This window comes from Salvia hispanica, chromosome 6 (genome assembly GCF_029641045.1).
Source record: "Salvia hispanica isolate PSC_SH4W2 chromosome 6, Shi_PSC_v1, whole genome shotgun sequence".
NCBI lineage: Eukaryota > Viridiplantae > Streptophyta > Magnoliopsida > Lamiales > Lamiaceae > Salvia > Salvia hispanica.
In genome coordinates, this window is record NC_142697.1 from 2,854,881 (window position 1) to 2,867,713 (window position 12,833).

General features: G+C 39.9%; 1 pseudogene; it reads right to left on the bottom strand.

The window, feature by feature from the left end:
- Positions 1-8,586: 8,586 nt before the first annotated feature.
- Positions 8,587-10,441, bottom strand: LOC125207899 (aldehyde oxidase GLOX pseudogene; annotated as a pseudogene).
- Positions 10,442-12,833: the final 2,392 nt, after the last annotated feature.

The window sequence follows — 12,833 nt, forward strand, 5'->3', positions numbered from 1 at the left end:
AATCGACTCTTAGCGTTAGTTTAATCCAAGTTTCTGTTACGTTTTCTAGCCTTGTGTTTTGTTTTATGTCTTATGCTTTAGATCTGTTTTTCCTTTCTTGTTTGATGTTGAGTCTTAGCTTAGATTTGATGTTTTATATTTGAGTCGTCTTCGTCAGTTTAGATCTACTAGTTTATTTTTCATCTTTGCATGAAAATGCTTTAGTTCTTATTTTTATGTTGTCGTAGCTTAGATCTTAGGAGTAATTTTTATGTATTTTCTGATGTTTCGTCTTCTCTAACATTTCATATATGTTTATTGTTTTGTTTTCTATGCTGATTCGTTGAAGACGATGAAGTTGTTAGAAAATTTTTACTTTACAGCAGTCCCTGTTTATTCTGTTTGTCCATTAATGGAAAGTTTGTTTGAGTTGATCAGGTAGTTTAGCTTAGTTGTCCAGTTCAGTTTTCTTTTCCAAGTCCACTAGTTATAACTTAACCCACCCCCTAGAAAGTGTGGCAGTAGCCAAGCCCCAAGCCGTGTCACACTAACAAATGTCCAACACCTCATCTCTGTGGGATCAATCGTTATTTCTCTATACTAGTTAATAGTTTAGTGGGTTAAGATTTTTGATTGCACTCCTTTGAGTTCCTTGTTTCATCTTGCTCGAGTCGGACGTAAACCGAGTTGATCAGCCTGAGCTTTTACCGGATCCACTCACCCGCATTCATGCAGGTAGCAGGCAGAAATAGGCTGGCCTGATCAGTTCGACGATTCAACCTTAGCAGCTCACAACGATATATTGTTATCAAGGCACCTAACAGGAGAAGAAACAAACACTTCCCCAACAAGTCATGATACGAACTCACGAGGCGGACCCACGACGAGAGCCATGACGAGGCGGCTTCGGGATGGGCTCGCAACTTTCATTCAAAAGTCCAAGCGGGAGGAGCCTAGGAGGACGGATGAGCCAAAGTTGAGGATCGTGTCAATTAATAATTCAAATTTGACCATCTTTTGTTAATTGATTTTTGTACGTATGGAATGGGGTTGTTGGTTTATTAATTCATTTGTAAAAAGCCTAATTTATATTATATGTTTTCTTGGCAGGAAGTGCTAAATATTGCAAGAATCATGATTAAAAAAAGCACCCCAATTGTGGAAGGAATCGCATGGTATAAGGTAAGAAAACAATATTTTAATTGGTGTTAATATCTATTCTTAAAAGAGAAGAAAAAGGAGGCGAGACTTTAGGGGAAATTGGCGACTAATTCTAAGAAACTTGGGGTAGAAGAAAAGAAAGATATAAAAAGGAGGGATTGAGAGGAGCCCGGCAGCAGAGAGGACCTAAGGAGAAAAGCAGATGGTGATATTGAAAAATTGAGAAGAAAATTGGAGAGATTACTTGGAGAAGTTAAGAGATCAGACGGAGGAATCATCAAGTCAAGCATCATCCACTCCAAATTTACTCCATGACTTCTAGGGTTTCATCTCCATTTATCATTGTTCTTAGTTTAATTATGTTAGGCTAAGAATCTTGTGTTACTCCAAACACACAGTATGACAGTTTGATTTCATGATTTATTCTATGCTCGTTTCTTTCTCATGTTCGTTATTACTACTTTTTTTGATTGAATGAATTTATTACTCTAGGTGCATCTGTAATGATAATTCTATTGTCTTGATTTAGTGCCTCTTTAGCTTTAATTGAGATGGATTGTGGTAGTAATGAATTATCAGTTGGAATTGTTTAGATGACAACTTGATAATGGATTTTGATCTTAATTGCAATTGTACTTTGAATCTCGCGCTTCTGTAGGGTTCTTAGGATTATTGAAATTGGTTTAAAGAGTAAGTGTTTAACTATTCTTTGACTAGTTGATGTTTAGCATGTTTAGTGTTTGCATGTTGATGTATTTTAAATTGTCCTGAACGTATGAGATAGATTTGAATGCAGAGGATAAATCTATGTCTTGTCGGCAAGTGTTTGGAGTAACAATTGTCTCACTTGTGTTAATTTAAATTCAACTTCTTTGTCATTATTTTGAGAAAACAGACTTCAAACAAAAACCTTCACTGTTTTTTTATTTGGAGTTAAACAAACTTACCTTCCTTGTAGATCGACACCTTAAATTACTACACACGAAACTGTATTCTTGCAATTAAGTGGTAATATTAGGGATAATTTTGTGAACTTGAGTGCGAATCTATTTTGACTTAAAAGATCTAAAATTACACATCAAGTTTTGGCGCCGTTGCCGGGGACAATGTAGAATTTAAGTTTGGGGGAGAGGGTTGAAATTCTATGTGTGCATGTTAGAATGATTTTCTATGGGTTGTTACTTGCTCATACTTGTTGGGAGTCACTAAGTGCACTTAGCTTTTCCAGTGAACTTGTGCTATGAACTCAGTTGTCACTTACTTGCTTCTGGAGAACAAGGAGTCTCACTTGTTAATTTAGGAAAGAGTACTGTTCTTTGGTGTCCGATTTCTTGAGCTAAGGAGAGAGAACTATTTCTGTTTTGAAAAATGAGTAAAAAATCTATATGGTTAATTTGCATAATTTGAGTAGGACTTGAATATATTTTGTTGATATCGATGCACAAAAATGATCTGGGCATTAGGACTAAAAGCGTCATAGAAAAAATATCACATGCCTGACCCTACATGAATCCCTAGCAAGCCAGTTTGAGCTTTATAGCCTGATTTCTTTCTTAAAATTTTGAAGTCACTATACTAGCCTACATGATATATCCTCTTGTTAGCCCTTCTTTTCAGTCCTTGTCACTAAAATTGAGGTGCTAGCACATCTTTGGGTAGTTGTTGTTGGTGGCAAGAAAAAGTTCATAAGTTTAGATGCTTGTTATGTAATATACAATGCTTGAGAGATAAAGTGCAAAGTTGCTAAGTTTTAAAAAGAATAAGATGTCTTGGGAGGAGTGTTTACCTATTGCCGAATTTGCCTACAATAGAACCTTTCATTCCACTACTAAGTTGTCTCCTTTTGAAGTTGTTTATGGTTTTAACCCCCTCACCCCGTTGGATTTCTCCACGGAGGACTTGCCTTTGCCAATTATGTTTGATGTAGGGGGAGAGGAGAAGGGTAAGTGTGTGAAGGAGATGCATACCCAAGTGCAAGAGAGGATTCGAGAGAATGGAGAGCAAGTAGCGCGCCACGTGAACAAGGGGCGCAAGAAGGTGGTTTTTGAACCCGGTGATTGGGTGTGGGTACATCTTAGGAGGATACGCTTCCCCGACAAGACCAAGGGAAAACTAGCCCCTAGAGGAGATGGCCCCTTTCTCGTGTTGGAGCGCGTCAACAACAATGCCCACGTGGTCAACTTGCCCGGTGAGTATAATGTTAGTTGCACGTTCAACGTCACTATTTGAGTCCGTTTGATTTTGTAGGGAACCCGGATTTGAGGACAAATCCTTTCCAAGAAGGGGAGGATGATACGAACTCACGAGGCGGACCCACGACGAGAGCCATGACGAGGCGGCTTTGGGATGGGCTCGCAACTTTCATTCAAAAGTCCAAGCGGGAGGAGCCTAGGAGGACGGAGGAGCCAAAGTTGAGGATCATGCTGAAAAAAGAGGGCCGACCGAGGTTTCCAGAGGAAACGCTCGGGTCGGGCGTTTTCACATGCGAAAATAGCCCGACCGGGCGATTTGGCTAACGCACTCAGAGGAACGCCCGGGCAGGGCATTTCGCGCGCCCGGCTCACTGTTGAAATTCGCCCGGGAACAGGGAAAACGCCCGGGCTGGGCGTTTTGGCTTGTGAAAAACGCCCGGCCGGGCGAAATGGCCGATACTTGGATTTTGTGGGTCAACTTTCTATTTTTGGACCCATAGTATAAATACCTCTTGATGTCATTTCTTTTCCTTAGTTTTTGTTGAAATTATATGCTTGAGAGATTTGTTCCTCTTCAAGAGGGTTTCCTATCCAATTCCTAGATTTAGGTTGCTTGTTTCATCAATTCCTAGTGAAGTATGGATCAAGTAGAGGTATGCTTCAAGGTTTGTGGTTTGCCTTGAAGATCTAGCCATGGATGCATGTTAGTTATGTTGTAAGTTTCTTAACTTGCTTCATCAATGACTATGTATCTCAATTTCCACTCTATCCAATGTTACTTCTTGTTTTGATCATCTTAGTTTCCTTATCTCTTGTTGGGTTGCCTTTATTGGTTAATAGAAAATCTACTTCACAAAAATATTAGATTAATCACCTACAATTTGGGTTTTTCTTGGGAAATGGATCTTGTAATACTTGGATTCACATCAAGTCATCTTCTACGTGGGCTCATTCCCCTTGCCTACCTTTTGATATCCTCAAATTTTTTCATAATATGTGCCGGTGAAAATGGAAACTCCGAGCACCATCCTCTCATCCAAGATCCTAGGTGCCAAAAAATAAATTTTTTTCTCATAATCCCAATAATCCCAGTTGGCTTGAACTTTTGGAAAATGATCTTATTCCGGATGTCCCATATTGACCAAGAAATAACATAGAACAAGGCAATCCAAATTTCTTTTTCAATCTTACTAAGAGGAATGCCAAGCCATGACAAAGGGAGTTATTCCACCTAGCACTACAATAGTACCAGAAGTTGCTTAAGATCCTGCAGCTGAAGAAGAGGTGTTCAATAGTTTCCGGGACCTCTTTTCATAACGTACATCGATCGTCTTCCACTGCAGACTACACTCATGCACTGATAATGCTATCTTTGATCTTCGTATTTTTTGTAACAACCTCTTAGTAGGAATCGTAGATCACCAGTACTGAGGGCTGCCTTCCAAGAAACTAGTATAAGCCCTGCATGTTTATCTGCTCTTCATTCATGAAGGTGAATTGAAAATCAGTTTGATGTGCTGGAACTTTTCCTATACGCTTTGATGTTGTGCTTGGCAACGATCTCATGCCATTATAATTTGCAGGGGAAGAAGATACCCCTATTGGAGCAATGCTTGGAAACTAGATTTAGGGATAATTTAGCTGAAGCCATTATCAAAATAGGCATAGGTTGTGAAACTAAATATTGTAATCACTTGTTGCTGCATGAACAAGATTTTCAGCTTATGAAGCTACGTTTCTTCTTTTATAATCACTTGTGTTATTTTTTTTTGTGTTATTTTTGTTTGTGATGGTACTATCTAGTTAATTACTCCACTTACATTTGTATAATATATATATATATATATATATAGTCTTTATGATTTGGAAAATGATCATATACATTTGATGTTGTTTCGGGAGTATATAATTGATATGATCATAATTTGTAAATAACTTTATTCATGTATAATTATCTTGCATTTAAATACTATAGGCACACACACCATATATTTACATACATATAGATTAGTTATCATTGCTTAATTATTTTGTTATATTATACATTATGTTTGTTTTTATGATATAATTATAGTTAATGATTTTTTTTGAATTTTAGAGAATGAGAAAAAGTGAAAGTGATTAACTTATTAAAAAATAGTTATTTTAAAATTTTGAATTTTGATTTGAATTCTATTCAATCCCAAATCCTTTATTTTTGAGTTATCAAACAAAGGATTTGGAATTATAATGCAATTCCATACTAATTCTTTAATCATACCAAACAAATGATTTGGAATTGAATTATAATTCAATTTCATCTAATTCAATTTCATAGAATTCCAATTCCGTGTATCGAACGCACCCTAAGTGAAGTTGTTTCCATGTATATTCCTATTGTAGACACCAGCTGCTCGAACACATCTGACCAGCCTAACTGCAGCGATACCAAAGTCCGACAAGATCCAAGTATAAGAGCATCCGCAATGGTGCTTAGGCCAGCCATAGGCCAGCCATTCTCTCCCCTGCCACGTCAGCAACACTAAAAAAACCACCTGCCACGTCAGATTTAGGCCAGCCATAGGCCAGCCGCAATAAAAACAATTCAAAATATACTACATTTACGGAATTAAAATTGCGATATACGGAATTAAATTTACGACACATATACGGGAAAAATAATCCATTCCATTAAAAAAAAAGTACAAAGATTTAAAAAAAAAGTACATGATTTTTTTTAAAAAAAAAGGGCTTCAACACACGAGCCCCGCCACTCTCTACTCCTCATCGCCATCGCCGTCGTCCTCGTCGTCGCCGCCGCCGTCTCCGCCGCCGCTGCCGCCACCCGTGGTATCTGAGCCCACGTCGGAACCCCCCAGCCGTGACCTCGCGATCTCTAAATCAGCACGCATGCTCTCGAGCATCTCGTAAAGAAACCTCTTGTCCGTGGGGTCAGTGGCGTTCTTCCACTCTCGGAAGACCTGTAACATCTGAGCCCGTGTTTGGTTACGCGAATGGAGAGTGTACTCGAGTGGGGCGGCTGGGAGGGCGGAGGACTGGACCTCGCGGGGCGATAGGGGGGATCCGCCCCTCGCAGCCCGCTGCGCCCGCTTCTGTCCAACCGGGCGGGGGCGACCAGTAAATGAAGGAGGGGATGGAAACTCCTCAGCATCCGGGGGGAGGTCGTGGGATCCGCCGCTGCTGCCGCTGTAGTCGCCGCTATAGTTAAGTCGCTGCTTCTTCGTCCACCCAGCGTCGCACCCCGCCCGGAACTTCTCGGAGTCCTTCAACAACAAGAAGCACTCCCAGAAGGTGAACTCCTTATACTTCCCCTCCAAGGGGAACTGACTCGCGGCGATCCTCCGGGCGTCGTCCTCAGTCTGCCCACTTCTGAGCTGACGGAGTGCGTTGGCGTATAAATTCGCAAAACGGCCCACCGCGGCCCTGGTGCGCTCCCACCCCTTCCGGACCTCCTCGTTGCTGAAGTCCTTCCCGTGCGGGCAGTGGCTCTTATAGGCAGCCCTGATCTTCGCCCACATGTTGACGACCCGCTGGTTGTTCGCAACCAGTGGATCGTCGCACACCTCCAACCACCCCTTGGCCACCGCGGCGTACTCATCCTCCGTCCACTTCCTCCGGCCAGTGGCAGCGGGCTGCGATGACTCGCCGACCGCCTTGCCCTTCCCCTTCCCCCTCGTCTTCTTCTTCGGCGCGGCCGGCGTCGCTGGAACGGGAGTATCATTGTCCCCGAGATCGATCCCCATATCATGCAATGACAGAAGGTCATCGCCAGAGAACTGCGTCTCCACCGGGGAATCAAGCGAGGGCCGATATACCGCGTCCCCTCCCGGTGACCCCTGCACCCCCCCGGCATCCCGGGATGCATACCGTGCGGCATTCCCCCCGGCATCCCCCCTGCCACATCATCCCCATCATCTGCTGCAGCATCATCTGCTGCTGCATCTGGGGCATACCCCCCCCACCCGGGCGCTGACTGCCCGCCACTCCCCTGCCCGCCGCCCGGCATCCCCCACGGCATACCCCCCTGGTCCCTCCCCCATCGCCCCCCCGGCGCACCAGCCACCATCCCCATCATCTGATTCCAAGGGATGTTAAATCTCGGGCCCATCTGCCCCCATCCAGATCCCACGGGTACTGTGGGAGTCTGAGAGCCGCTCGTCGCCGGACTAGACTCGTTGTTGTGATCCATCACTCGATGATGCTCTTGAACAGAAAGTTAGAGAGAGAGAAAACTCGTTAAAACAAGTGGTGCAAATGAAAATGAAACGAAAATCGCGTTTATATATGATTTTTAAAAATAAAAAAAAATATCGAAAATCGGCGCTGGCCGATCGCTGGCCGATCAGGCCTCCACAATGGCGGCTAGCCGATCGGCTAGCGCTTCGGCCAGCGACGAGCGATCGGCCAGCCCACGCCGATCCGCTCGCCGAAATCGCGTTTGCCGATTGCAATGGTTCGGCTAGCCGATCGGCTAGCGCGACGAATCGGTTAGCCGGTCGCTAGCCGACCATTGCGGATGCTCTAATAGCAAGATCACAAAGCCAACGAGGCATCAAAATTCCGTCAACAAATAATGATCACCTCATACGAAATGCAATATCACAAAGCCAACTACGGTATCATATTTAGTTACGCATATCTTTTGCAATAAAATCATGGAGTATTTTATTAGTTCTTTCTAGGGTTTATATTTTCTTTTCAAAGGTGACCACGTAGATGATAAGTCATTGAGAAATATTAATAACATAATTATTCTTACTCTTTTTACCTTTCAGTTACTAGCTTCTCTCTACATTCTTGTATAGTTTGACTTTAATTATTAATTGTATTTGAGCTTTTATTCACTTAATTAAGATGTTGGACAACTTTGACTATCTTCTCTCTTCTTTATTAATTAGATATATCCTCAGCCATTGTGTTTTTAACGTCTATGATATGACACAGTCTTCTCAAAAGTCACGATGTGTATCTTTATCTTTCTTTCCGAAATCTTTTGAGCAACAAGTTTATAGGGTTGTTAATGCTACGTAATGAGGCTTCAATTGGTTTGTTAAATCTAATTTTGAATTAGCTTTAGGAATGCTGATTACTGCGTACTTGAGGAAAGTTGGGATCGAACTTTGTTTCACATGAACGATCTACAACCTTGTTAGAGCGATATGCATTCAAATATAACAAAGAAAATTGTTTCATGAACAATAGGCATTAATATATACCAAGTAAAAATAGTGAGATTTATGTATATGATATATCATTGTTTACGCACTCTCTCAAGAACAGGAGAGCGTATTTTAAAATGAAGCTGAAATTACACACGTCTCTGTCTTTCCCTCCTTAAAGAGAAAGAGAAAGAGAAAGACAAAGACAAAGAGAAAGAGAAAGAGAGAGGATACAAACTAAACTAACAAAACTAATAGTAAGAAGGAAAATAATTAAGTAGTCCTCCTAGCTAGCTACTTGAATTGGACCCAAATGCCAGGACTAGGAACTTGTTGATACACAAGAAAGAGAAGATAATATCCTGGAGGAGCAAGAATTCTAGAATTGGGAGTGGAGACACGAAGTTGATAATTGGATCCTCCCAAAGATGTGACATTAGAAGTGGTAAGAAGGAGGAGTCTTTGATTCATGGAAAATGAGTGTGTCGTGAAGGGAGGTGCGACGATTGAGACGGTAAGAGAATTAGCAGTAGTAGCATTGATTGTGGGTTGAGGAAGGGTGAAATTAATGGTAAGTAGTTGTCCATAGCCAAGCTGAGAATGCGAAGCCGGGGAAACGATGTTGGGACGAAGAGATGCAAACTGTGGATCTAAGTATTCCGGGGAATAAGCTTGCATTGTGAGGTCTGTGGGATAGAGAACCCCTGTAAATGTGTAATAAGCATTTGGATTGCTTCCACTAACAAGAACACGTCCATCGCGAAGCAATATTGCGTTGGAGTGGTACATCCGAGGTATAGAAGTGGCGGTCTGTGCCTCAAACCTGGAGCCGGGCTGATTATTGGGACGATAAACGAGGGGTGTAAGCACAGGATTACGCGCTATACCCCAGCCAGCTGTACCAGCAGCGGCCCCGTTAATAATCAAGACATTTCCATTGGGGAGCAACACCATGTCACCCATGACTCTGGCGAGAGGCATTGTCTCCATGAGCCACTGCGGATTTGGATCATTTATTCGGATCCTCCCACATGTATTAAGGGCCGCTACAAAGTTGCCGTTATTTGCACTTGTAAAGGATCCTTTCGGTGCTCCCCCGCACACCAATACTTCCGCTACTATTGCTCCTGAGGATATCCGCAACGGAAGCAGAACTGCAGAACCCGAACTAGGATAGTTCCTAGGATCCCCACCCGGGATGGTAGGGTAATTTCTTACCACCACTCTCCTTACATAGTCGAACAAGATAGCTCGATTGTTGGCGAAGACAAACATATTCCCATCCACATTCAAGAAAACAAAGGGGTAGAGATTGTTTTCAATGGTCGGATCACGAGTGTCCTTAAGGAAAGGCAACTCAACAGCTAGATCAGCTCCGGATGTTTTGGGGTAAAACTCGTACGAGAAGCGGTCGCGTCCACCAAAAATGATCTGCCTACCATCAGGTAAAATATGATTGGAGGCATACCATCTTCTGTGTTTGAGGACATTGCTAAATTCCTGCCAATCACAAGAATTATCGTTGCATGGTTTGAACACTCTAACGGTATTATAACCGTCGTTGAATCCTCCCGTCTGCATTAGAGAACCATCAGGCATGGCGGCTCCAGAAGAGCACCACGTGTTGCTGTACACGAACAGGGGCCGGATTGAGTTGGAAGCCACGTTGTACTCAACAGAATGCGCTGTGCAATCGTGTTGGAGTGTCAGATCCTTTGGGTTGTCGCGACACCGGTTGTTTGGCAGGGAAATGTTTGAGGCTCCGAAATCAGTCAGGTCGAAGATCACAACACGATCGTTGTTCAGGAGTTGCATGTGCATCGCAGACACCCCGATGTTCGACCGTAAAAGGTCCCACTTGCCCCCACCAGCACCAACAACAATCATTTGCAACATTGCTACTAACATCAAACTCAAACCTATTACAATCTTTTTCATGTCCATCATATATTCAATTGAAATCAAATCAAATGTTTTTTCAGATTGAATTGAATTGATGTTTTCTCTCTTCATTCTTCCCACATCCTTAAATACTAGTAATTTCCACATTTAATTTTTAATTAGGTTGGAGTGTGCTCTATCAATTTAATCCAATGTTACATTTCATTCATTCTTCTCTACCTGCATGTACTAGACGTGCTCAACATGCCAGATCACTGTTTCAATTATTATTATGTTATGTCTTGTCTATATACTTCCCTCATTTTTTTATTTGTTTCTACCAAAATGTTTCTTCAAAATCATTTCTACCTACCTAAACTAGTTCATTGCCCTTTTATCCAAATTCAACGTACGTCAATGTATTATGCATATTAATTTAATAGACCCCTGAATAGGCTCAAAGAGAAACTTACATATCATTCTTCTGAAGTGCTTGACAAAATATAAGTAGACCATATATAAAATATTGTTTGTGCGCATCAAATATTTTAAATAGAATAAGTTTGATTTGAAACTCTAAAATATTACTCCCTCCGTCCCAAAAAGATTGTCCCAGTTCATTTTTTGCACTCGTTTTGCAAAAATAATAATAAATAGGTAAAGTTGAAAGAGAGTAAAATAAGAGAAAGAATGATGTAGGTAAGACTATTCTCTACATTATTACCTCTTTTACTTTACTCTCTCTCTCTTCTTTAACTATTTCTTATTATTTTTGCAAAATGAGTGTAAAAAAGGAAATGAGACAATCTTTCTAGAACGTAGGGAGTACTATCAATTTCATTAATCTTGAATTTAGAAACTATTTTGACTTGAATTTAGAAATTATTATTCGCTATTTTGGACTTGAATTTAGAAATATTTGCTACCCTAATGTTTTCCAAAATTTTATTTCTATCTAAACTAGTTCATTGCCTTTCTAAGTTCTATCCAACTACATTTTGAAGTCACTAAATTAGCCTACATCATAGTATATATCCCTGTCTCTATAGCGCTTGATCCATCTACTATACGTGCTCACCTTCCCATATCATCAACATTAATTAATAAATTATGTTTCATTTCATTCTGTTTGGTATGTATATGTATCAATCTTCATCTTAATTTTTTAAGCTACTCTTGTCGCTGTCGTTTACTCTTCTCCAAATGTTCTTCTATTGTTTGACTTTAGTTATTTCCCATATTTAATCCTTTATTCACGTAATTAATATATTTATATATTAATCTTAATTGTGGATATATTTGATTATCTTGTCTCACCTTTTTAATTAGATATAACCTCATTGATATTGTGTGTGTTTCTAACAAGTAACAAGTATGTAACGACTTACGACACAAAGTCTTCTCAAAAGACTTTATTTGAGCAGCATAATGGACTTTTATGGGCTGAAATCTATAGTATATCAGTAGTTGGTAATTTTTATTATCTGATTAATAAATGAAAGCGTCCTAAAAAATAAAAAGATTAAGTTAATTTGTTCTTAATTTAGAAATGCATTCTTTAACGTCCTAAATTATTCTTATTTTTTAAAATTCACAACGCAGGTAATTACGTTTCAATTTTTGTGTCCGGATTCATTTTTTGAAGTGATATAATGCCTTTTTTGTGCTGCAAAATAAATTTTGATGGCTCTAATTAGTTGGAAACTTTTAATAACCGATCATGATTATTATTGATACAATGTACAAAATTTCTTACAATGTTTGGGTAAGAATTATCCAGCTATTGGAATTTCAAAACTCATATCCCTTTAACCGAATCATGACTAATTAGTCAAGTATAGTGATTCATGTTAAGATGTTAAGATAGACACACAAGTCTTGTTACAATTGGAATGAGATACATATATCTTATTTTTGCGTATAAGGTAAACAAATCTATCAATTATTCTTGAATTTTGAAATCATTTGACTTGAATTAAGAAATTATGTTTCTCTATTTGACTTGAATTTAGAAATTATTTTTCTACTCAAATTTGTCCTACATTATTTCTACCTAATCTAGTTCATTACCCTTTTATCTACCTAAATTCTTTGTTGAAAATATCCTTTATTAGCCTTCTTTTTAAGTCACGGTCCCTAAATTCGAGGTGTTAGTACATTATTGAGTAGTTATTGTTGGTGGCATGAAAAATATTATAAGTTTGAATTATTATTGGATGGTATTCTATTCACTTGGGGATACACGTTTGAAAAGGTCATTGTTTTATATTGAAAATGAAAAAGGCAGCCTTTTAAAAAAGATAAAAAACCTAAGACTAAATATTTAAGCAAGTTTGAGCAAAAGAAAAGGTTAAATTTTTTAATGAAAGCATAAAAAGAGCAGATATTGTATAGTAGTTTGTATTATGAAAAATCTCCAAGATTATTAGGGGTATTGAGCTGTGAAAATTTCGTGCACAAA